The sequence below is a fragment of the Erinaceus europaeus genome, chromosome 18 (genome assembly GCF_950295315.1).
Source record: "Erinaceus europaeus chromosome 18, mEriEur2.1, whole genome shotgun sequence".
Classification (NCBI taxonomy): Eukaryota; Metazoa; Chordata; class Mammalia; order Eulipotyphla; family Erinaceidae; genus Erinaceus; species Erinaceus europaeus.
Window position 1 is genome coordinate 44440265 of NC_080179.1, and position 22851 is coordinate 44463115.

The 22851-nt window shown below is 47.4% G+C and overlaps 1 long non-coding RNA gene across 1 annotated transcript; it reads right to left on the minus strand.

Moving 5' to 3' along the window:
• Positions 1 to 14158: 14158 nt before the first annotated feature.
• Positions 14159 to 21230, minus strand: LOC132534324 (uncharacterized). Its single transcript, XR_009546048.1, has 3 exons — positions 21051 to 21230; positions 16883 to 16979; positions 14159 to 14313 (listed from the first exon to the last, which is right to left on the minus strand). It is a non-coding gene; the product is annotated as an uncharacterized LOC132534324 (long non-coding RNA).
• Between the last annotated feature and the right edge of the window lie 1621 nt (positions 21231 to 22851).

Below are 22851 nucleotides of genomic sequence, written 5' to 3' on the forward strand. Positions count from 1 at the left end.
ATACAATTTGAGATCAGCTAGCGTGATGCCTCTAGTTCTGTTCTTTCCTCTCAAGATTGTTTTGGGAATTCTAGGTCTTTTCTGATTCCAGATAAACATTTGTAGCATTTGTTCTATTCTCCTAAAAAATGTGGTTGGGATCTTGATGGGGATAGCATTAAATTTGTAGATGGCTCTGGGTAGTATATTCATTTTGATGATGTTATTTCTACCAATCCATGAACATGGAATATCTTTCCACTTCTTTGTGTCTTTTTCAATTTCCTTGAGTAGTGATGCATAATTTTCAGTATACAAGTCTTTCACTTCTTTGGTTAGGTTTACTTCTAGATATTTTATTGTTTTGTTGCTATAGTAAAAGGAATTGATTCCTGGATTTCAACTTCTTCTAACTTACTGTTTGCATAGAAGAATGCCACTGACTTTTGAATGTGAATTTTGTAGCCTGACGCATTACTGTATTGCCTGATGATTTCCAAAAGTTTCTTGCTGGATTCCTTAGATTTTTCTATGAATACTATCATGTCATCTGCAAATAGGGAGAGTTTGACTTCTTCTCTTCCAATCTGTATGCCTTTAATTCCTTGCTCCTGCCTGATTGCTATGGCAAGAACTTCCAACACTGTGTTGAATAGTAATGGTGATAGTGGGCAGCCCTGTCTAGTACCTGATCTGAGGGGAAATGCTTCCAGTTTTTCACCATTGAGTATGATGTTGGCTGTAGGTTTGCTATATATATAGACTCCACTATCTTGAGGAATTTTCCATCTGTTCCCATTTTTTGTAGTGTTTTGATCATAAAAGGATGTTGGATTTTGTCAAAGGCTTTCTCTGCATGTATTGATAAGACCATGTGGTTTTTGGTTTTACTTTTATTGATGTGGTGGATCACATTGATTGATTTATGTATGTTAAACCAACCTTGCATGCCTGGGATACACCCCACATGGTCATGATGAACAATCTTTTTAATATACTGCTGTATCTGGTTGGCTAGAATTTTGTTCAATACTTTAGCATCTATGTTCATCAGAGATATTGGTCTGTAGTTTTCATTTTTGGTTGTGTCCCTATCTGCTTTTGGTATCAGAGTGATGTTGGCTTCATAGAAGCTGGCAGGGAGTATTCCAGTGTCTTCACTCTTGTGGAAGACTTTTAAAAGTAGAGGTATTAGTTCTTCTTTGAAGGTTTTGTAGAATTCATTTGTAAAACCATCTGGTCCAGGACTTTTATTTTTGGCAAGATTTTTGATAACTGTTTCAGTTTCATTAGCTGTGATGGGCCTGTTCATGTTATCTAATTCCTCTTTACTTAGTTTTGGAAATTAGTAGGTATCTAGGAAATCGTCCATTTCTTCCAAGTTCTCTAGCTTGGTGGTATACAGTTGTTCATAGAAGTCTTGCATGATATGTTGAATTTCTGCGGTGTCTGTTGTGATATCTCCTCTTTCATTTATTATCTGATTTATTTGGGTCTTCTCCCTTTTTTGTTTTGTGAGTCTGGCTAAAGGTCTGTTGATTTTTTTTCATTCTTTCGAAAAACCAACATTTACTTTTGTTGATCTTTTGTATGGTTTTCTTATTTTCAATGTTATTGATCTGTCCTAACTATAGTGATTTCTGTCCTTCTGGTTGTTTTAGGGTTCCTTTGTTCTTCTTCTGCTAGGTCTTTAAGATGTGCAATCAGGCTCTTTGTGCTTTTTCTTGTTTCCTAATGTGTGCTTGTATGGTTATGAACTTCCCTCTCAGTACTGCCTTAGTTGTGCCCCAAATATTTTGATAGCTTGTGTCTTCATTTTCATTGAACTCTCGAAACATTTTGATTTCTTCCTTTATTTGCTCTTTGGCCCAGTAGCTGTTAGGTAGTGTACTGTTGAGTTTCCACATTTTGGGACTATTACTAATCTTTTGTTGATTGTTAAGTGTTAGTTTAATTGCACTCTGAGAAGATGCTTGGGATGATTTCAGTGCTCTTGAATTTGCTGATGCTGTCTTTGGGGCCTAACATATGGTCTATCTTTGAGAATGACCCATGTGTACAATGTGTCTTCCAGCTTCTTGGGGTGGATGGCTTTGAAAATGCCCAATAGTTCTAGTTTAATCTATCTCCTCATTTAGTTCCCTTGTGTCTTTATTGATTTTCTGCCTGGATGATCTGTCCTGTTGAGAGATTGGGGTGTTGAAGTCCCCTACTATGACTGTGTTGCTGTAGCTCTTCCAGTAGATGTTTGATATATTTAGATGGTTTCTCATTGGGTGCATAGATGTTAATAATTGTTAAGTCCTCTTGATTGACTGATCCTCTGAGCATTAAGTAGTGTCCATCCCTATCTTTTAAAATTTTATTTATTTTAAAGTCTATTGTGTCAGATATGAGAATAGCTGCTCCTGCCCTTTTTTGTGCACCATTGGCCTGTATGATAGTTTTCCATCCTTTCACATTGAGTCTTTGTTTGTCCTGTTTTCTGATCTATCATCCTACTCTGTGCCTTTTAATAGGTGAATTCAGGACATTGACATTTATTGATATTGAAGACTGAAGATATTTGAATGCCATTCTTTTAGATTTTTAGAGTGTTCTGATATATGGCCTATTTATGATGGTCTGACTGTTTATAGGAGAACTTTCAGAACTTCTTTCAGGCAGTCTTGATGATAGTTGATTCTTTCAACTGTTGCTTGTCTGAAAAGATTTTTATGCCTCCATCTAGTCTGAATGACATTCTAGCAGGATACAGTAGTCTTGGTTGAAAGCCTTTCTCATTGAGCACTCAATAGATATCTTGGCCTATATACCTTTTGGCCTATAGTGTTTGTGTGAAGTCTGTTGCTAATCTTTTGGGTTTTCCTCTTTAGGTGACTCTTTGTTTTTCTCTTGCAGCCTTTGGGATCCTTTCTTCATCCTTATTCCTTTCCATTCTAAATAGGATGTTTCTTGTCTTTAAGTCTGGGTTAATTCTGTCTGGGTCCTTCTGGGCTTCTTGTACCTTTATGTCTTTTATGTTGTCTAGACTAGCGAAGTTCTCAGCTATTATGTCCTGAAGAATGCTTTCTTCCCCTCCCTTGTCATGCTAGCATGGGGGTGCCTTTTCCTGGGCATGCACTCTCTTGGTTGGAGAGAACTCGACCAGAGCCAGCCTGGGCTGCTACTCACTCAGCAACGCAAGGGAGATGACTCAGGAACAGACACGTGGTGGTGAGACAATGCAATGTATTTATTGATCAGAGAGCCCAGGCTTTTTTAAGGGCAGATCCGGAAGTGGCAAGTCAGAAACGGAAATGGCTAGGAAAAGGGTGGAGAAAGTCAAAACGGGGCTGTGAAGGTAGAATTTTCCTTATCAACTCTTGCGAGGGTTTTAACTGGTAGGATTAATATTACCCTGCAGGCAGGGAGGGTCTCAAGGGTAGAAAGAAGATAGATCAAAGGAATGGAATGGGTGCGGATCTTTCAGGCAAAACAGTGATTATGTAGATAGGTCATAGTAGCAGGAATGGAGGGTGCTTTGTGAGGCTCCTCACAATTTCCCAACATCTCCCCCTTTCTTTTTATGTAATGGCCATAGTATCAGGAATGCAGTGTGCTTTGTGAGGCAGGGAGTCTGATAAGATAGGGCAAACCTTTGGAGTTACTCCTGTCCTTCCTTGCTCAACCTCTCAGTAGAGAGAGAGACTGACAGAATAGATGCACTCCTCAGGTCACGCCCTGCCAGGCTCTACTACATCCTCACAATTTCCTGATACTCCCTCTCTCTCTCTTCCTCTGGTAAGCCAATAATGCGTATATTATTTCTTTTGGAGTCATCCCATAGATCTCTGTTGTTGTTTTCAGTATCTCTTAATCTCTTTTTGAGATCTCTTACTTATTTTTTAATTGTCTCTAATTCATCCTCGATCTTGCTAATTTTGTTTTCAGCCTCATTTATTCTATTCTCTCTTCCCTCTACTGTTTTCTGGAGTTCATCTATATTGTTACTCTGTTGTGATACTGTTTTAGCTTGTTCAGCTAGTTGTGTTCTTAGCTAAGCTATTTCAGCGTTCAGCTCTCTAATGACCTTTTCTTCCAGAGTCTCATTTGTTGTTTCAGCATTTCTGATGACAATTCTTTCGAACTCTTTACTCACTCCTGTGATTATTTCCTTAACTAGTGTTTGGATGTTGACCTCATTATTTTGTGCTTTTAGCTGGACTCTTGTCCTGGTTCATTTCTCCAATATTTCTTCTTGTTGGTTTAACCATTTTATATAGTTTGTTATGAGGTCCCTATCTCAATACTTTTCAAATTACTGATCACTCTTGCCTGGATTGACTTGTGTCTAAGTAAGGTAATTAAAGGGTTCACAGTGGTGGAAATTGACAGTTGTTTCAATATTATTTGACAGTTGTTTCAATATTATTATGAGTTGGAGCACAGTGGTTTAAAAGCCACTTGTTCTTTTTCTTCCCTGTAGGCTATGAGAGCCTGAGGGCTTTTAAACTATAAGTAGCTTAATCCCTCACTCTTAACCAGAAGATAAAGCAGGGTGGGGCAGAGATAATCTAGTGTTATGCAAAGAGACCCTCACAGCCCCACTGCTAGGCCACTGAGGTATAGATCTTCTCCTGAGTTTCCTCATTAGTTCTCTGTTCCCTGGTATCAGCACAGAGCCTGCTTCCCCAACAACCGGGTCTCCAGATTTTGAGGGCAGTAGCAATGGAGACTCATAGTTGCATTTGGTGGGTCTTAGGGTAGTCCTCTCCTCCCTTCAGCTGTCTTTTTGTTGGTGAAACAGACTGGAGGTGGTGTCTCAACTGGTAAACTGCCAGACTGTTACCAGCCACTTACTCTCTCCCTAGGCTCCTCTCTGTGTTTGCACACTCGTGTTTGTACTCCAAGGTGATTTGGTGGGTTCTTGAAGTCATTTTAGTCCTGTCTTTTTGAGGTCCCAGGTGGTGTCCTTTGGTATTCCTAGTTGACTTGGAAGAGGAGAGGAGAGAAACACAGCTGCTCGACTTCACCATTTTCAGTCAATCTTGGATGGACCTTTAAGAAATCATGTTAAGTGAAATAAGTCAGAAACAGAAGGATAAATATGAGATGATTTCACTCTCAGGCAGAAGTTGAAAAACAAGATCAGAAGAGAAAACATAAGTAGAACCTGAACTGAAGTTGGCATATTGAACCAAAGTAAAAGACTCTGGGGTGGGTGGGGGGAAAAATACAGGTACAAAAAAAATGCAGAGGACCTAGTGGGAGTTGTATTGTTATATGGAAAACTGAGAAATGTTACGCATGTACAAACTATTGTATTTACTGTTAAAGGTAAAACATTAATCCCCCAATAAAGAAATTTTTAAAAAATAAACAAAAAAGAAGTCTTTAAGACTTGATGCTTTATATTCATGAGGGACCGGTCTGAGATCTTTCCTTGTAATGTCTCTGGTTTTGGCAGCAAACAAATGCTGGTCTCATAGAATGAATGGGGGAAATAATTTCTTTTGCCTCCACAGAGGGATAGAGAAAGGACAGACAAACCTTCAGACTTGCATAGAGCCAGGGCTCGAGCCCAGGTCCTTGTGCAGGTCCTTGCACTTCTTACTATGTGTGCTTAACAGGGTGCACCACCACCCACCACCCCTGCCCAAAAAGAAATTCCTTTAAAAAAATTTTGTCTCCACTGGGGCTTTGCTGCTCCAAGATCTTTTTTTTTTTTTCCACAAAGAAAGAGAATCAGCTGTCAAGAAGGAAAGCTAACACAGCAGCTGAGCTTCCCCTGGTGTGGAGGGAGCCAGCCTTGACCCTAGGAGGAGCACATGAGAAAGCAGGTGTGCTGTCTCACCACTCCAGTAATCTTCCTTCATTAGCTTTCTGAAGAGTTTGTTTAGAGCTGATGGCACTTCTCCCAGTCATTTCCACCAGCAGTCACTCACTAAGCAGGGCCGCCACCAGGGCGATGGTTGCCATGTCCACATCCTCTACCCATATATGTGTGCTTCCTTTTGAAATACTCACTTAAGGGGCCAGGAGGTGGGGCACCTGGTTAAGTGCTCACATTACAGCACACAAGGACCTGGGTTCAAGCTCCTGGTCTCCACCTGCAGTGGGAAAGCTTCAAGAGTAGTGAAGCAGGGCTACAGGTGTCTCTTTGTCTCTCTTCCTCTCTATCTTCCCCTGCCCTCTCAATTTCCCTCTGTCTCTATCCAATAATAAATAAATAATTTTTTAAAAAGACTCACTTAAAAAATTTCCTATAGGGAGTCGGCGGTAGCTCAGCGGGTTAAGCACATGTGGCGCAAAGCGCAAGGACTAGCAGAAGGATCCCAGTTCGAGGCCCTGGCTCCCTACTTGCAGGGGAGTTGCCTCACAAGCGGTGAAGCAGGTCTACAGGTGTCTTTCTTTCTCTCTCCCTCTCTGTCTTCTCCTCCTCTCTTCATTTCTCTCTGTCCTATCCAACAACAACATCAATAAAACAACAAGGGCAACAAAAGAGAATAAATAAATATTTTTTAAAAACTAATAAAAAAATTTCCAATAAAGGATGGGGGAGACAGCATAATGGCTATAGAGACATATTCTACTTGAGTCTCTGAAGTTCCAGGTTCAGTCCCCCACATCACCATCAGTCAGAGCTGAGCTCTGTGAGGAAAAAATAAGAAAGAAAGAAAGAAAGAAAGAAAGAAAGAAAGAAAGAAAGAAAGAGAGAGAGAAAGAGAGGGAAAAAGGAAGGAAAGGAAGGAAGGAAGGAAGGAAGGAAGGAAGGAAGGAAGGAAGGGAGAGAGGAAAGAAACCCAATAGGGAGCTGGAGAGAGAGCTCTTCTGGTCGGCCACATGGCTCGCCAAACATGTAGTTCATGTCTGAGCCCCAGAACCACATGGAAGGTGCAGTGGCACCAGAGGAAGCCCTTGGGCTGTGGTCTCTCTGCCTCTCTATCAGAATGGATAAGTGGTCCAGAACAGGGAAGCTACACATGCATGAGGCCTGGCTCCACATCTGTGTTTCCTATCCTCACCTCCATATTGAGCAGACCAGCAGCTTCCAGGCCAGGAAGCGCTCGCTGTGTTGCAATGACCAGTGAGCCATTTGATGTTAAAGAGTAGAGCAGAGCATGGTGGATGGGGTGGGGGGTAAAGACCAAGGGAAATGGTCTTCACTGAGAACCATCTGGTGCCAGGCACTGAGCTCATGCATGGCAGACCAGTCCCTGGGGCACTGTGGAAGGGGGCAGCCCAGGAAGGGAAGGTGGCTTGTTCACCACCACCTGGCCTCTCTTCCTGGGATCTTCCACCAGAGGGCGCCCTCTGAGAACTGCACCTTGGTGAGCTCTGTCCCATCACCTGGTGCCAGAGAGTGTTGGGTCTTCCCAGGACTCAGCATGGCCTCTCACATTTACTTCTCTGGCATTCATTTGCACTTTTGAAATGTCCTGTTTCCACATGAAGTCAGGGCTCCAAGGGTATAAACACAGACTCAAGAAGTGGGTATCATCTGGCATCCTTGATACCAGACAATGGACAGCCTCTTTCCTGCAGTTAGGATCTTATGTCCAGTCACTGTGAAGCAATTAGTACAAGTCCTGCTGCATAAGCACTACTGAGAAACAGTACCTGCTTCTCCAGCCCACTTGTTGGGCTCTGAAGAATGATCTAGCAGAAGACCCCTCTCCTGTTGGCAGTCTGGAGTGGAGGCAATTGGCTGCCAAGCTCAGAAAGTGGGCGAGGACAGTCCCCAAGTCCTCCATGGGTGACTAACTAATTGAGTTGCTTGCCCTGACCAGTCCAAGAGCTTAGAGCCCAAGGTGAGTGGAGGGAAGTTTGGAGACAGAGCTGAGGAGATGAGAAGGCTCAGGGAGAGATTAGCCCAGACTTTAATCTGGGGCTTTTGCTGCCCCTGCTTGGCTTCTGGCCTCACAAAAGCACCTGGCCAGGAAGCAAACCTGCCCAGCGAAGTGAAAGGGCCTGAAGGAGGCAGGAAGCCCAGAGAATGGGCAAGCGCTAAGGACTCACAGCAACTGCCAAGGTAAAGGAGCCAGGGAGGAGAGCAGGGCTGAGCAGCAGAGGCAGGTGCCTGTCCACAGGCAAACCCAGCACGCAGCCCACCCCACCCCACCCCTGCCCCTGCCTGAACCAGCATGAAGGGTAGCAGGGAGACACTGAAGTCAGGGGGCCTCCTCAGAGTTGGGGTCACAGGGTATGGGGCAAGTGTACTGACCAGAAGATCCTGGGCATGCACAAGCTAGGGTCCCAGGAAGCTCAGACACCATTATGGAAGTCCATGGCCTATTGGACATCTTATGATGGTGATGGTGACCATGGTGGCGGTGGTGATGTCACTGCTCCCAGCCAACTCTTTCTCATACAGAAAGCGAAAGACGAACAGAGAGATCAAAGCATCAAAGCTTTGCCCGGTGCTGTGGGTACTTTCTTGAACCTGGGTTCAGGCAGACACCTTCCTAAATGAGCTGTCTTGTGAGCCCTTTTTGGATATTTTAAAGACCACCCAAGAGGGAGCTCGGCACTGGCAACCCTGTTTGAGCACACACATTACAATGAGCCAGGACCCAGGTATGAGCTCTTGGCCCCCATCTTGGGTGTGTGTGGGGCCACTTCAAGGGCAGTGAAGCAGGTCTGCAAGTGTCTGTCTGTCTCTCTCCCTCTCTTCCTCACTTTCTCTGTGTCCTTTCTAATCAGAAAGGGAGAAAAGAAAGGGAAGGAGGAAGGGAGGGAGAGAAGGATGGAAGGAAGGAAGGAAGGAAGGAAGGAAGGAAGGAAGGAAGGAAGGAAGGAGGAGAAGGCTGCTGGGAGTGGCAGATTCATCTCATAGGAATCGAGCCCTAGTGATAGCCTTGGTAGAAATAAAAAAAATAAAATAAAAAGACCACCCAAGAGCAAGGAAGAACCACTAGCTTGTCTGCCTGTGGCACCCTAGCTAGGAGTCCACACATGGAAGCCACAGGAAGCAGATCTCATGTACCTTCAGAGTGGCCAGAGGCTTATCATTTCTCCCGTTACCCACTGGAATCCCAGAGCTTGCTGTCCTGCCCCATCAACACATGGTCTCCAAGTGAGGTCCAGGCTGCTCCCTTGCTCTACTCAGGTAAGAGGCTGCACTAGATTCAGTCGCCTGGAGTCTGCCCTCAGGGAAGAGCCTCTCCCTCCACACTGTCTTGGGAGTTTCTTTCTGGTGCCAGGGACCTGGTGTCGCTGGAGCAGGTGACACTGCAGGTCGCCAAGGACCTACCAGACAAGGGCCTATGGAGCAGCTGTGGTGGGTGACTCTGGAAGTGACGCAGCAAGGAGGTAATTCCCAGCCCTGCTCGAGGCATGTCAGCCTCTGGGCAGGTGAGACGCCACATGAACTAGAATAATGGTGCTTCTCCTCCACTGGACACAGGACAGGGACTCAGCGACCCGAACTGCACAGGAGACAGGTGGGAAGTGAGGCCTATTTTAACCACCGGGCAGCCCTGGACACCTCAGCAGCCTCAGCCACTGCTTCATGAGTCTCACAGCAAGAATCAGGCTGCTTTCACAGAGTCCGCAGTCACATGTGGTACTGCCCCATCTGCCTCTCTACCCCCTGGGCTGCTGAGACCTCTCAAACCTGCTCTTCTGCCTGTCCTGGGCCCAGCCCACTGCCTGCTGTGGCCCACTGCCTGGGGTTTTCTTGACCTTGTGGCCACTTCCTGCATTCCTGAGCTTGCCTCTGCCCTACCCCATCCCAGTCTTCCTGGATGTTAACACCAGGATGCCAGTAGAGGTATAGGCCTCCGGGTCTCCCACTGCCCTGCTTTTTCCTAGTCCTATACTTTCTTTTTTAAATTTTATTAGTGATTTAATAATGATTAACAAGATTGTAAGGTAACAGGAATACAATTCCATGCAGTTGCCACCACCAGAGTTCTGTACCCCATCCCCTCCTTGGAAGCTTCCCTATTCTTTATCCCTCTGGGAGTATGGACCAAATAAATTTTGAGGGGTGCAGAAGGTGAAAAGTCTGACTTCTGCAATTGCTTCTCTGCTGGACATGGACGTTGACAGGTAGATTCATACCCCCAGTCTGTTTTTTTCTTTCCCTAGTGGGGCAAGGTTCTGGGGGACCAGGGAAGTCAGGATGAAATCCTAGTAACATCTGTAACTCACTGGCTGAAAGATGGTAAGATATAAAGCAGGACAAATTGTTTAATGGACAGGAACCTGGAAGTAAGAATAGAGCAGATTAAACTAAGGCTATTCAAGTGAGGCTTTAGTAGTTTTTTGTCTGAGCCGGACAGCTAACATGCAGGTGGGCTAAAAGTATTGTCTGGGAAGATGGTGTCAGAGTTAACAGTAGGCCTAGAAAGCTGGATTAGGGTGGAGAGTAGCTCCCAAATGAGGAAAGTATACGTCATCTTGGACTTCAGCCTGGCAACTGCCGCTTGGGGCATTGTTGAAAAAGCAGGGTCAAGTAAAGACTGCCACTCTCAGCTGGTCTCTGACCCTCTCTGAACTGCAGTTTCCTTATCTAACAAGTGAGCACAGGGCCAGCAAACAAGGTCACTAGAAAAGAGTGCTGCTTGCCATGTGAGTGACTCAGGTTCAAGCCTGAACCCCACCACATTGGAGGAAGCTTCAGTGCTGTGGACCCTCTCTCTCTCTCTCTCTCTCTCTCTCTCTCTCTCTTTCTCTCTCTGTCTTTTTGTCCGTATCCTCTGTGTCTCTCTGGAAAAATTACACCAGAGCAGTGAAGCCTTGGAAACCACAACAACAACAAAGGTTAAGCTATAATTTCTGCCTCATTGAGCTGCTGGAGAATGACTGAGGAGATGAAATAGAGGAGCCTCAGACACCAAAGGCTGACTTCAGAGCTTCCACAGCAATGCCCCTCCAACACCACTGGGGTACAAAGAGAGGGGGCATGCCCACCATGGACAAGTGCCCACAGCATACCACGCTAACTGTGTACCTCAGGAGTTCTATTCTGTATCATCACAGGGCTCTCTTTTGCCCCCTTTATGGTGACGTAGAAGACAAAAATATCACTGCTTGTGAAAACAATGCTTCAAATTCAGAGGGGTGGCTCAGGTGTAGTGCCCGATAGCTCTCCTGGAAGAAGCTATTGTGAGATTGCCAGGACTCCCTTGGGTAGCGGGTGCAGAGGCAGTGTGGCCATTTTCACAGCACTTGTTCTTCCTCTCTACAGATTAGCTCCCCACTTCTTTGTGTTATCTTTAGTTTCTTTCATTGGTGTCTTATAATTTTCATCCCTTGGCTAAATGTGTTTCTAGGGATTATGTTGTTGTTGTTGGGGGGGGGCACAGTTGTAAGGGGACTGCTGTATTCATTTTGGTCTCTAATAGTTTGTTGCTAATATATAGAAAATGTTTTTAAATATTTTTACATATTTACTAGAAAGAGACAGAGAGAAATTGAGAGGAGAGGGAAAGCTAGAGAGGAAAAGAGACAGAGGGACACCTGAAACCCTGCTTCACCTCTTGTGAAGCTTCCCCTGCAACTGGGGGCCAGGGGCTTGAACTTGAGATCCTGTGCACTGTAACTTGAGCAGTCAACCAGATGTGCCACCACTTGTCCCCACTCCATGTAGAAAGTTGATAGATTTATTTTCACGCTGATTATCATCCGACACCTACTCTGAGCTCATTCACTTTAATTCTTTTAATATTTCTATGCAATGATAGGTCAGATGCTAGCAGTGGCAGTTTGACACTTGTGCTGAAATTCGGAAGCTTCTTATTTATCTTCTTTGCCTAATGACTCCAGCCAGGATTTCCAACATGCTGATACAAACGGACATCCTTGCTTGGTTCACAATTGTAGAGGAAGGACTTTAAGTCCCTCCCCATTGAGGACCCTATCAGTTGTGGGCTTGTCACCTGTAGCCTCTGTGATGTTGAAATGTTGGTCATCTGTATCATTCCCATGGACACACAGGTCAAAAATCTGTAACCTTTTCTTTGCCCTATAATAAACCGGTAATTGAAGGAATCTCTATGAGAACCCAGTTCCCGGGAGGCTCAAGTTCTTGGTTTCCCCAACAATCATGTCACAGAATCTACAGACATCCTGAGACAGAGGAAAGTCAAGGTGTAAATAGGAAGGTGGTTGGCATAATTTTTTTTTTTTTTGCCATTAGAGTAATGATGGGGACTGGGTACCTGTGCTGTTCCACCGGTCCCAGTGGCTATGTTCTTCCTTGATTTTTTTTTTTAGTAGATATGAGAAAAAGAGAGAGAGAGAAAGGAAGAGTGACAAGCAGACAGAAGAGACATCTGTAGCAGTGTTACACTGCTCATGAAGCTTCTTCCCTACATAGATGGAGACGGGAAACTTGAACCCAGGTCCTTACACAAGGTAACATGTGCACTCTACTGGGTGAACCACCACCCAGCTCCCATAAATATATTTGATTTTATTTTTATTATTTTTAAAAAGATTTTATTTGTTTATTTATGAGAAAGATAGGAAAATAGAGAGCGAGAAGGAATCCGACATCATTCTGGTACATGTGCTGCCCAGGATTGAACTTGGGACCTCATGCTTGAGAGTCCAATGCTTTATCCACTGTGCCACCTCCTGAATGCCATAAAGAAATTTTAAAAGGTAACTTTGGAATCTAAACTCATGTCTCTGCACCACAGGCACCTGCTCAATGTGCTATTGGTACAAGCAGGGCAGGAAAGCAGTCACAAGCACCACAGAACACTGTTAATCAAACAAATGGTCTGAGAAAGCATTAGCAGAACCCAGTGCTGACAGTGACTGGGTCATGCTGGTTGCCTTAAGAAACTGGTGCACATCCTGCTGAGCTGACGAATAGAAGTCCAAGCAGATACAGAACAGGAAATGCTCAGCTGCTCTAGCCAGTCACAGGCTGTCACTCTCCTCCAGGCAGAACTGTGAGCTCATTCCTCACCTAGAGTCTGGTTTCCCTGGTGCTCTTAAGGTCAACTGCTTGCTTGCTGAGGCTAGGTTGTCTTCTGTGGTTATTCATCAGAGGCTCTCAGAAGCTGGTAATTGCTTGACTGATCAGTCAACACAATCCCACAGGAACGCCCAAGGCCTTAGAGGCGTGCTTGTGGAGACCGGACCACAACTTGAATGTGAGAGCTGTGGGGTTAGCAACTCCTTGGGCTCTTTCTGCATGGTGTGCACAGCTGCCTCTGGCCCTCTGGCCTCCGCTGTGGGTCATGTGTGTCTGAGCGTGTGTCCACCTGGGTGTCAGCCTTCATCAGCTCTCTGTGTCAGGCCTACAGGGTGGCATCACAGATGACACAAAGCATGGGGTCTGAGATGGGTCCCCATACTGTGTTCTGTCCCCATACTGGGTGATCGTCAAGTGGCTGAGGCCAAAGCTTTTTTATTTGGCTATCACTGGAGCTTTACTGCCTCTAACTAACTGTTGTCAGATAAGAGGAGAGAGGTAGCAACAGAGACAGAGACAGAGGGAGAGAGGAAAGGACATCACAGCACTGAAGCTTCTCCCAGTGTCTTGGGAGTGGAGTTGGAGGCTGGGTCATATGCATGACAAAGAGGACAATTTCCCAGGTGAGCTGTCTCCCAGGCCCTGAAATCTGAATTTGAATTCTTAGCTCCTTCCCTATGTGTCCTCTGTAGCATCTCTGGGGACAACAAGAATTTCCTATTTCCCCACAGGCCTCTCATGCCCCTATATCTCCCTACCTGCTTGACCTCAGGAAAGCCACTTTGATAAGATCACCTTGGTGTTTGGAGAGCACTGAGTCCCCGCCCCCCTCTTTGGTAGGCTTCAAGTATGATCATTCCATGGAAAAAATGCAAAGGGGATGCCAGTGTCCACTGCCAAAGCAGCAGAGAACAAAGCCATCTGCAGAACTGATATTCTCTGTTAAGAACCTGCAGGTTTGATTGACTTCTTTGCCCAAGAAGCTGGTCGAAAATTGAAGGATAAAGAAAGGACCATGGTAACTGGGAAGCAGGTCATTCGGTGGTGCAGGGAGACCCTGTCTCCAGTCTTCCCCAAGGCAGAGGGGTCTGTGGGCAACAATGTTCCACTTGCAAACATGCCCCAAGCACTTCCTGCCACCATGTCACCTCCTCAAAACATCATAATGACTCTGTGGGGCAAGACCTGGCACTGTCTAGAGGTTGATAAATATTGACAAAATGAACAGCTCATGTGAGGCAACCAGGTCCGATGGGGCTGCATTCCCATGAGGGCCTGGGCTCTTTTCAAGCCTCTGCTTGAGTGACCAGAAGCTCAGGTTTCTGCAGGGCCTTCTCCCTCCACAGATCAGAGTTCCTGGGGACCAGCCTGTGGTCAGAACCTCGTCCAGGTAGTGTTCACCGGCCTACTGGTTGCAGCTGAAGGAAGAAGGAAGTACCAGAAGTTACTTTTGCCATGGGCCTTGAATGCCCTGTCTACAGCAAGAGGACCTCAGAGGGGGATGCTGGTCCTTTGGTCTTATTCACAGAACTTCCCCATGGCCAAGGTTGACCTGTCAGTTATGTTCAAGGACAGCAGAGCCTGGCTGTGTGGTGCTGTGCATCTTTGTCACCCAGTCATTGTAACGATCACCCAGGAGGCTCTGCTACCAAGACCAAGACTAGAATCCCAGCAGCTGCCACACTGCCAGGCTCTGTGTGGGGCAGAGGCAGAAGGTGGCCCTGGTTGCCAGTGGACACATAACCGTTTGCTGCTTGCTCAGGAGCTGAGAATGTAGTGGCCTTTCCTGAAGCCTGTTTTCGGTTGGGATCCCTAAGCAGTTCCACAGTCATTCGTCCTTTCTTCTAGGTAAATCCGGGTCTTACAGCTCAGAATGTGAGGGAGGAACTCCCAGCCTTGGGGAGCAGAGGGGAGAGCCAGGCCAGAGACAACGATGGCAACAAGCATTGCAAAGTCACCAGCACCTCTGGTGCAAAAAAAAAAAAAAAAGGCTATCTCTGGGTACATGGTTTCGCATTCTGTCCTCCACAACTTTATCTCTATTTCCTCTAAAGATGAGAGTTGACTTATCAGAACAGAGCCAAAGAGCCTTTTTCTCATGTAACACAGCTTTGTCAGAGGCTGGCCTAGCTTTGTCACACACCCCAGGTCACCATGGGGGTTGGTCCCCTGAGGCCCAGTGAGGTGCTGTCAGTGACTCCAGGCTGCCTGGCCCCTTATGCACATGTCCCTGCAGACACGTGGCCCACATGGCTGGCACACATTTGTACGTGTCGGTCCCAGGAAGGAAGTGAGTAATGCACTGGGCACCATGGCTGGGGCCAAGGCCAGAGGCAGAGCAGGTGGGAGAGTGTCTCCTGATGGGAACCTACTTGCCGATGGGTGCCTGCAGTGACTCACTGTGCTGAGACACCCCCGGGCCTCTGGCCATGCCAGGTGGGCGGCAGAAGCTGCCAGGACTGGACCCCTGACTCATGGGGCCAACAGTGCCTCTTTCTTTTTTAAAAATTATCTTTATTTGTTTATTGGATAGAGACAGCCAGATTTTGAGAGGGAAGGGGGTGATACAGAGAGAGAGAGAAATAGAGAGACACCTGCAGCACTGCTTCACCACTTGCAAAACCTTCCCCCTGGAGGCAGGGACCAGAGGTTCAAACTTGGGTCTTTGCACATTGTAACATGTGTGCTCAACCTGGTTCACCCCCACTGAGCCCCCCCACAGTGCCTCTTTCTGTTCCTCTCTTCCACCCATGCCAGCAAGTGCTGCCCAAAGACAAAGCCCTCCCCATGCTCAGAGTTCCAGTCTCAGGAAACAAACCCTGCAGTCTCACTGGACCCATGCTCAAGATTCTCCACCTGCAGGAGGTGAAGCTTCACAAGTGGTGAAGCAGTGCTGCAGGTCTCCCTCTCTCTCTCTCTCCCCTCTCTCTCCCAGCCCCTCTCCTTCCCCTCTCTCTCTCTTCCCTTCTGCCTCCTGCTTCTCTCTCAACTTCTCTATTCCTATCAAAAAGAAAAAAGGAAATGGGAGAGAGGAATGGCCACCAGGAACAATGGATTCATCGTGCAAGCACTAAGCCCCAGCAACAATCCTGGTGGCAACAGAGAAAAAAAAGGGGTTGGGGTGGGTGGTGGCTCACTGGGTTAAGTGCACATAGTATGAAACATAAGAACCCGCGCAAGGATCCCAGTTCGAGTCTCAACTCCCCAACTGTGGGGCAGGGGGGTCACTTTACAAGCAATGAAGCAGGTCTGCAGGTGTCCATCTTTCTTTCTCCCTCTCTATCTTCCCCTCCTCTCTCAATTTCTCTCTGTCCTATACAAAAAAAAAAAAAAATTTAAAAATGGCCACAGAAGCACTGGATTTATAGTGAAGGCACTGAGCCCCAGCAATAACCATGAAGACAAAAAAGGGGAGTAATAAATAATTAGATAGTTTTAAAAAGAAAGTTGTCACGTGCCTGTGCTGAATTTGCAACTCCACTGGTGACCTTGAATTGGTCACCTATGTATCCCATGCTTCACTTCCCTTCTGTAAAATGAGGACCAGGTCAGGCTATCTCCCCTGCCCCCTGTCACTGAGAGAACTCTATACAACAGCACACATGGTCACTACTCTTTCTGCAAATGTTCTTCTTCTTATGAAGAGACAGGTCCCCATGAACAAACATGATGACTCTGAGACCTGACTTGAAGTGAATTTCCCTGCTTCCACCCCCTCTCTGTCCCGGAAGGATGTTCCTCCCATGGGACCCCTCCTCAGATGCCATCATCGATGCCTCCACTAATGGCTTCTCCTGGCCCCCCAGCAGACAGGAGATGGTACCACACCAGGGAGTTTGTCCATCTGGCTCCTATGGCAGCAAGATGGGGTCTAGTAACAGGGCCCTGGGGTACCCTTAAGCTGACCTAGTTCAGCCCCAGACACAAAAGGGACTAGGAAATACTGAGGCTGCTGGTCAGTAAGAGGAAAGGTATGAGCATCCTCACCTGCACCGGTTCAAGTCCAGTGGGCATCATCCTGGCTCTACATCCTATCAACTGCATGTCCTTGGACTGCTGGCCTCAGCTCATGGAGTCTATCCTCCTGCAAAGGAGTGGCAGTGAGCTGATTTGCTGTGAACTAAGTGGCCTAGAAGGAAGCAGCCACTGGAGCTCAAAGGCTGCCACAGACCCCTCCCACCCACCCCCACCTGTCCACAGTCCTCTTAGCATGGTGCCAGGGACTGAGAAGCCACATGTGCTGAGCCTGAGCCACCCCAGCCCCACCCCCTAGCACTCTAACAGTCCCTCCCAGGGGGGTTTTGTCTTTTTTTCCTTCAAATTTTATTAGTGATTTAATATTGATTTACAAAATTGCAAAGGGTATAACTCTGCACCGTTCCCACCACCAGAGTTCTGAATCCCCATTCCCTCCATTTCAATCCACAGCAGTTCTCCGAAGGTTGTAGACATGGGTAAATTATCATTTCTACAACTATCTGTATATATATATATATCCCTTATTACCCCCCCATGGTTCCATCTTCTCTTCCTCTCCAAGACACACATGCATCTATTACTACATCTAAATGCCCCTCCCTTTTTCCTTTGCTCTCTCCGGGTTCTGATGGAGTTGGAGTTCAGAGCCCTCTGGTCATCTTCCCCCTATCATTCCTCCCCCTCTGGGAGTGTGGACCAAGATTCTTTGGGGCGGGGGCAAAAGATGGGAATTCTGGTTTCTGTAATTGCTTCTCCACTGAACATGGGCATTGGCAGGTGTATCCACACTCCCCAGCCTATCTTTCCCTAGTGGGGTAGGGCTTTAGGGAGGTGAGGTCCTGGGACACATTCGTGAGGTCATCTGCCCAGGAGAAACTCTGTCTTTATACACCTGCACTTGGGCACAAGAAGCCTGCTGACATCGCCCCTTTGCAGTTATAGGAGCTAGAAGGCTAAGCAGTAGACCTAGGGGTACTGACCCTCAGCCTGGAAGTCCCAGCCCTCCTCCCTACATCATGTGGATGCCCACCTCAGCCTTCTTCAGTTGTTATTTCATATCATGTGACTTCCTGACAAAGCAGAGGCAAGAGTCTGTGGTGTCTTCCAGCTGCCCAAAGGCTCCGTTTGATGTCCAGGACAAACATCCTGATAAGCCCTTGAGGATCAGGGCACCGAGAAAGGGAAAGGTACAGAAAACACCATCTGGGAGCAGCCAGTCATTTCCCCAGACTCTTCCTCCAGGAAGGCTAGTTGCTTTCTCCTCTAAATATCCAGTGGAAGTTCAACTGGGGGGAGAATTCCAAATGGCGGGCGTAGGCAAGCTGTGGTCTAGAGAAAGTGGCAAAGCCAACTTACGTCGAGCAAAGAACCCAGATGCAGGAAGGGAGGCTCATGCTGGGTGAAGAAGCCAAGCTTTCTCTGCACATCTGACTAGCTCCTCAGCCAGGACCCCCAACCCCAGAGGCCCTGCCCACTACTTCTTGCCCCTTGGGGATAGGAGTGGTGTTTGTGGAATGTCTTAATATCTTCTCTTGGACACATATCAACATTTCACCTGCTCCTGGCCTGGCCAGCTACACGATAAGAAATCCAGGAAGTTCAGTGCACTTGGAACGCTTGAGCATCACTATGCTATGTGCCAGGATAAACAAGGCCTGGCACAGGGCTAAGAGGTCCTAGCCCAGGGCAATAAATGCCATTTTGCCAAGTAGGGGGTTGTTTTTGCAAAGGCTGTGTGTGAGCTGGGGTTCCACAAGTCCCTTGAGTATGGGGCCCACTCGCCCTCTGAAGTCTTTTTGGTACATTGGTGACTCCTGTTAGGAGTGGACCAGAGGGGAAAGTCTCGTGGCTTTCAGAGAAATGGTCCAAGGGAGGAAGAAGAGGAAGAGAAGGAGGAAGAGAAGAGAAGAGAAGAGAAGAGAAGAGAAGAGAAAGAGGAGAAGAGAAGGAGGAGGAGAAGAGGAGGAGGAGAAGAAGGAGGAGAAGAAGAGGAGGAGAAGAGGAGGAGGAGAAGAAGAGGAGGAGGAGAAGAAGAGGAGGAGAAGAGGAGGAGGAGAAGAAGAGGAGGAGAAGAGGAGGAGGAGAAGAAGAGGAGGAGGAGAAGAAGAGGAGGAGGAGAAGGGGGAGAAGAGAAGGAGAAGGAGGAGGAAGAGGAGATGAAAGAGGAGCAGGAGGAGGAGAGTTCTTCCTACAGCTGCCAGTATCACCAGCATCCCGTTGCAGCCCAGTGATGTTGGCTGGGAAGGGTGGGTGAACAGCAGGTGAGTGGGAAAACAGACTCAGAGATGTGGAGAGATGCACAAGGTAGCACACAGGAGCAAAGGGTGTGCGTTTGGAGGCCCAGCCTCTGGACTCCCTGGGCCTCCACCTCTCTGTATGAAAAACCCTGTGTCTCACAGAACAGAGCCTGGAAAACATTCAGCAGGACAGTTCATCTAGATAGAGCTCCTGCTGTGCCATGTGTGGGACCTGGGTCCAAGCCCAGTCCCCACTGCACTGTAGGAAGTCAGTACTCTGGCTTCTTTCCCTCTTCCCTGCCTCTCTCCTTCACCTGAAAAGGCTGACCAGAGCACTGAATTCCCAGCAGGGACATAAAAGTAAGAAAGAAAGCTAGATAGTTCTTGGACCTGCCTACCTGTCAGGAAGACAGGCTCCTCTCTGGGGCCTTGAGCACCCAGTTAGGGGCCTGGCAGGCCTCTCCACACACAGCCTGTGACCTTCCTGAGATGTGCAGCTTGAGCAGAAGCACATCTGCTTGTGACTCCAAACTCCCACTGTCCAGCGTCCACCCTGTAGGCCCAGCCTACCAGCTCCTACACCAGAGGCAGCTCCTTTGTAAACGGCAATAAAGTCATTTACTGCTCCTGATGAAATCTGTGCCCTGCAGTGCTCATTATCAACAGGACTTAGCTGCAGGTCAGGCAACAGCACAGGGAGTGTGTGAGCCTTGACTCCTCAAGGAGCCCACACTGGCACTGACGTGGGAGCTGTTCTCCGGCTCAAACTGTCCTCTCTTAGGAGAGACCTGTGTGCAGACGGCCCCAAGTCACCTCTGCTAGGGCCACAGGTTAAGTGGACCGGTATGTGGCACCAGAGAGCAGCCGCCAGACTCAGCACTCACCTTGTGGGGCTGCCCCTGTCCCTCAGCTGCTCTGTAGCTGGTGGCTTCAAGCCTCCGTTCATTCACACTCACACACCTTTGTCCTCTTCTCACGAAACTGCTCTGTTCTTTCTATCTCTGTCTCAGTCTCTCTGCCCGCCCCCCCCCACACACACACACTCCAGAAACCCTCCCATAGCCTGGCACCCCTTTCTGTTTGTTTCTGGCTCAGGGGGTGTAAGTGTTTGTTTTGATGGAATGGGGGAAACCAGGTACATACGTAATCTCACTACTTCATGTCACTTGATCTCAGATCTCACTATTTTATGTCACGCAACAGGCAGACAGAAAGGGAGAGACCACGGCATGGCACTGGAATGTCCTCCACTGTCACGGCACCATGTGGTACCAGGGTTCACAGCTGGGCTAAGCATGTGACAATGCAAGCACTCTACCTGGTGCTACCTCTCTGCTCCCCCGACAGACACTCTTTGTCCTATCCCCATCCCCACCCCGGGGAAGTAGTTAGACCCAGAGTGCCAGTGGCTCACACACACACACACATGGGCAGGGGGGAGCGGCAGGGGCAGGGATGGTGTGATAGGAAGTCCACACATTCTTGATGCCTCTCAACTCACAACACCTCCTCAGAGCTCTCAGAGTAAGGAGTCCCTGGATGAAGACTGTCACCCCAGTCCTAGTCGGTTCTGACAGTCAGCCGGGGCCTCTGCTCCACACAGTCACTCACTCAGGGATCCAGTTGTCACCAGCCTCACTGTCCTGTGCACCATCAAGGCTACAGTGGAGGGCCAGGGCTCAGGCAGCAGGGCCAGGGTCTGTCACTAACACAGGGAAGCTGGTCTTCTGTACTTGTCTTCATTACCTGTTAGTGCTGTAACAAGTTCACACAAGCCCAGGGCTTGAAACTTCATATATGCATTCTCTCACAGTTCTGGCGATTCCAAGTTCAAAATGAACCAAGAGGGGACTACCATCATAATCTGCTCAGGGCTGATCCTTTAGAAGGCCCCAGCGTTGGGTGTCTACCACTCCTTGAGTTGTGGCTCTTTCTCTCACCTTCAAAGTCAGCAGAATGGCATCCTCTCTCCTCTCTGGCCTCCCTCCTCCCTGTTGGGAGGACCCTTGTATACAACTGGATAATCCAGGATAATCTTCCCCCATCTCAAAAGCCTTCACTTAATCACATCTGCAACTTTCCCTTTGTCAGGTAAGGTAGTAACCACAGAGTTGGGACATCAGGGCAAGGTCATCTTTAAGGGCCATTCCATAGTTCCCAGATGTACAACCTGGGACCAGGGTTCTGCAGACAGTCAGACAGCATCACCTCTAGGTGTGTCACTGCCCACACAAGCCTTGCTGCAGCAAGTGAGCTCATAAAGGCCAGGAGCTGGCCCCGAGTCTCTGTCCAGCAGGGGCCTGACTCACAACGGGGATCTGGGAAGAGAAACAAAAGTCTAGTGAATGTGGCTAACCAAAGTGTGTGAGGAAAGAGGAGCAGAGGAAGCACTAGATGTGAAATCTATAGGCCAGGGTGGCTCAGAGACTCCTGGGGAAGTGAGCAGCTACCCAGTAATAGGGGGTTCTGGGTGAAGAGTGAGAAGTGAAAGGAGCAAGAAAAGAGGGGCCAGGTGGTGGTGCACCATATACACTTTTCTATGCACAAGGACTCAGCTTCAAGCCCCCCTGGTCACCTGCAGCAGGAAGAAGCTTTACATGTGGTGAAGTAGTACTGAAGTTGTCTCTCTCCTCAGTTTCTCTCCATCATATTAAATGAAAAAGATGGAGGAGGAGGTGGGGAGAAGAGAATGAGGAAGAGGAAGAGAAGGAGGAAAGAGAAGAAAGAAAAATTGGTCACAAGGAGCAGTGATGCTAGGTGGTGGCACACCTGCTTAAGTGCACATAGCACTAAGCACAAAGACCTGTGCAAGGAACCAGGTTCAAGTCCCTTCTCCCCAACTGCAATGGAAATGTTTCACAAGAGCTGAAGCAGGTCTGTGGGTGTCTATCATTATCCTTCTCCCCTCCCAATTTCTTTCTTTTTTGCCTCCATGGTGATTACTGGGGCTCGGTGCTGACACTATGAATCCACTGCTCCTAGCAACCATTTTTATCAACTAGAACAGAGAGAAATCAAGAGAGGAGGGGGAGAGAAAGACAGACACTTAAGACCTGCTTCACCACTTGTGAAGCAACCCCCCTGCAGGTAGGGAGCAGGGACTTGAACTGGGATCCTTGTGCTGGTCCCTGGGCTTCATACTATGGTCACTTAACCCACTGCAGCACCGCTAAACGCCCTCCCCTCTCAATTTCTCTCTGTCCTATAGAATAAAATGAGGGGGGAAGGAAAAAAATGGCCACCAAGAGGAGTGGATTTGTAGTGCCAGCACTGAGCCCCAGAAGTAGAGACAAAAAGAAAAAAGAAAGAAAGGGGCTGGGTGATGGTGTACCTGGTTAAGCACACACACTATAGTGCTCAAGGATCTGGGTTCAAGCCCTCAGGACCCACCTGCAGAGGGAAAGCTTAATGAGTGGTGAAGTAGGGATGCAGGTGTCTCTCTGTCTCTCTCCCTCTCTGTCTCCCCCTTCCCTCTCAATATATCTCTGCCTCTATCCAATAATAAATAAATAAATAAAACAAAAATAAACTGAAAAAAGAAAGAAAGAGAGAGAGTAAGAGAGAGAGAAAGGAAGGAAGGAAGGAAGGAAGAAAGAAAGAAAGAAAGAAAGAAAGAAAGAAAGAAAGAAAGAAAGAAAGAAAGGTAATTGAAAGTGGTGGGTTGGTCATATAGGCACTGAGCTCCAGTGATAGATAACCCCAGTGGCAATAAAAAAATTTTAAAAGGAAGGAAGGAAGAAA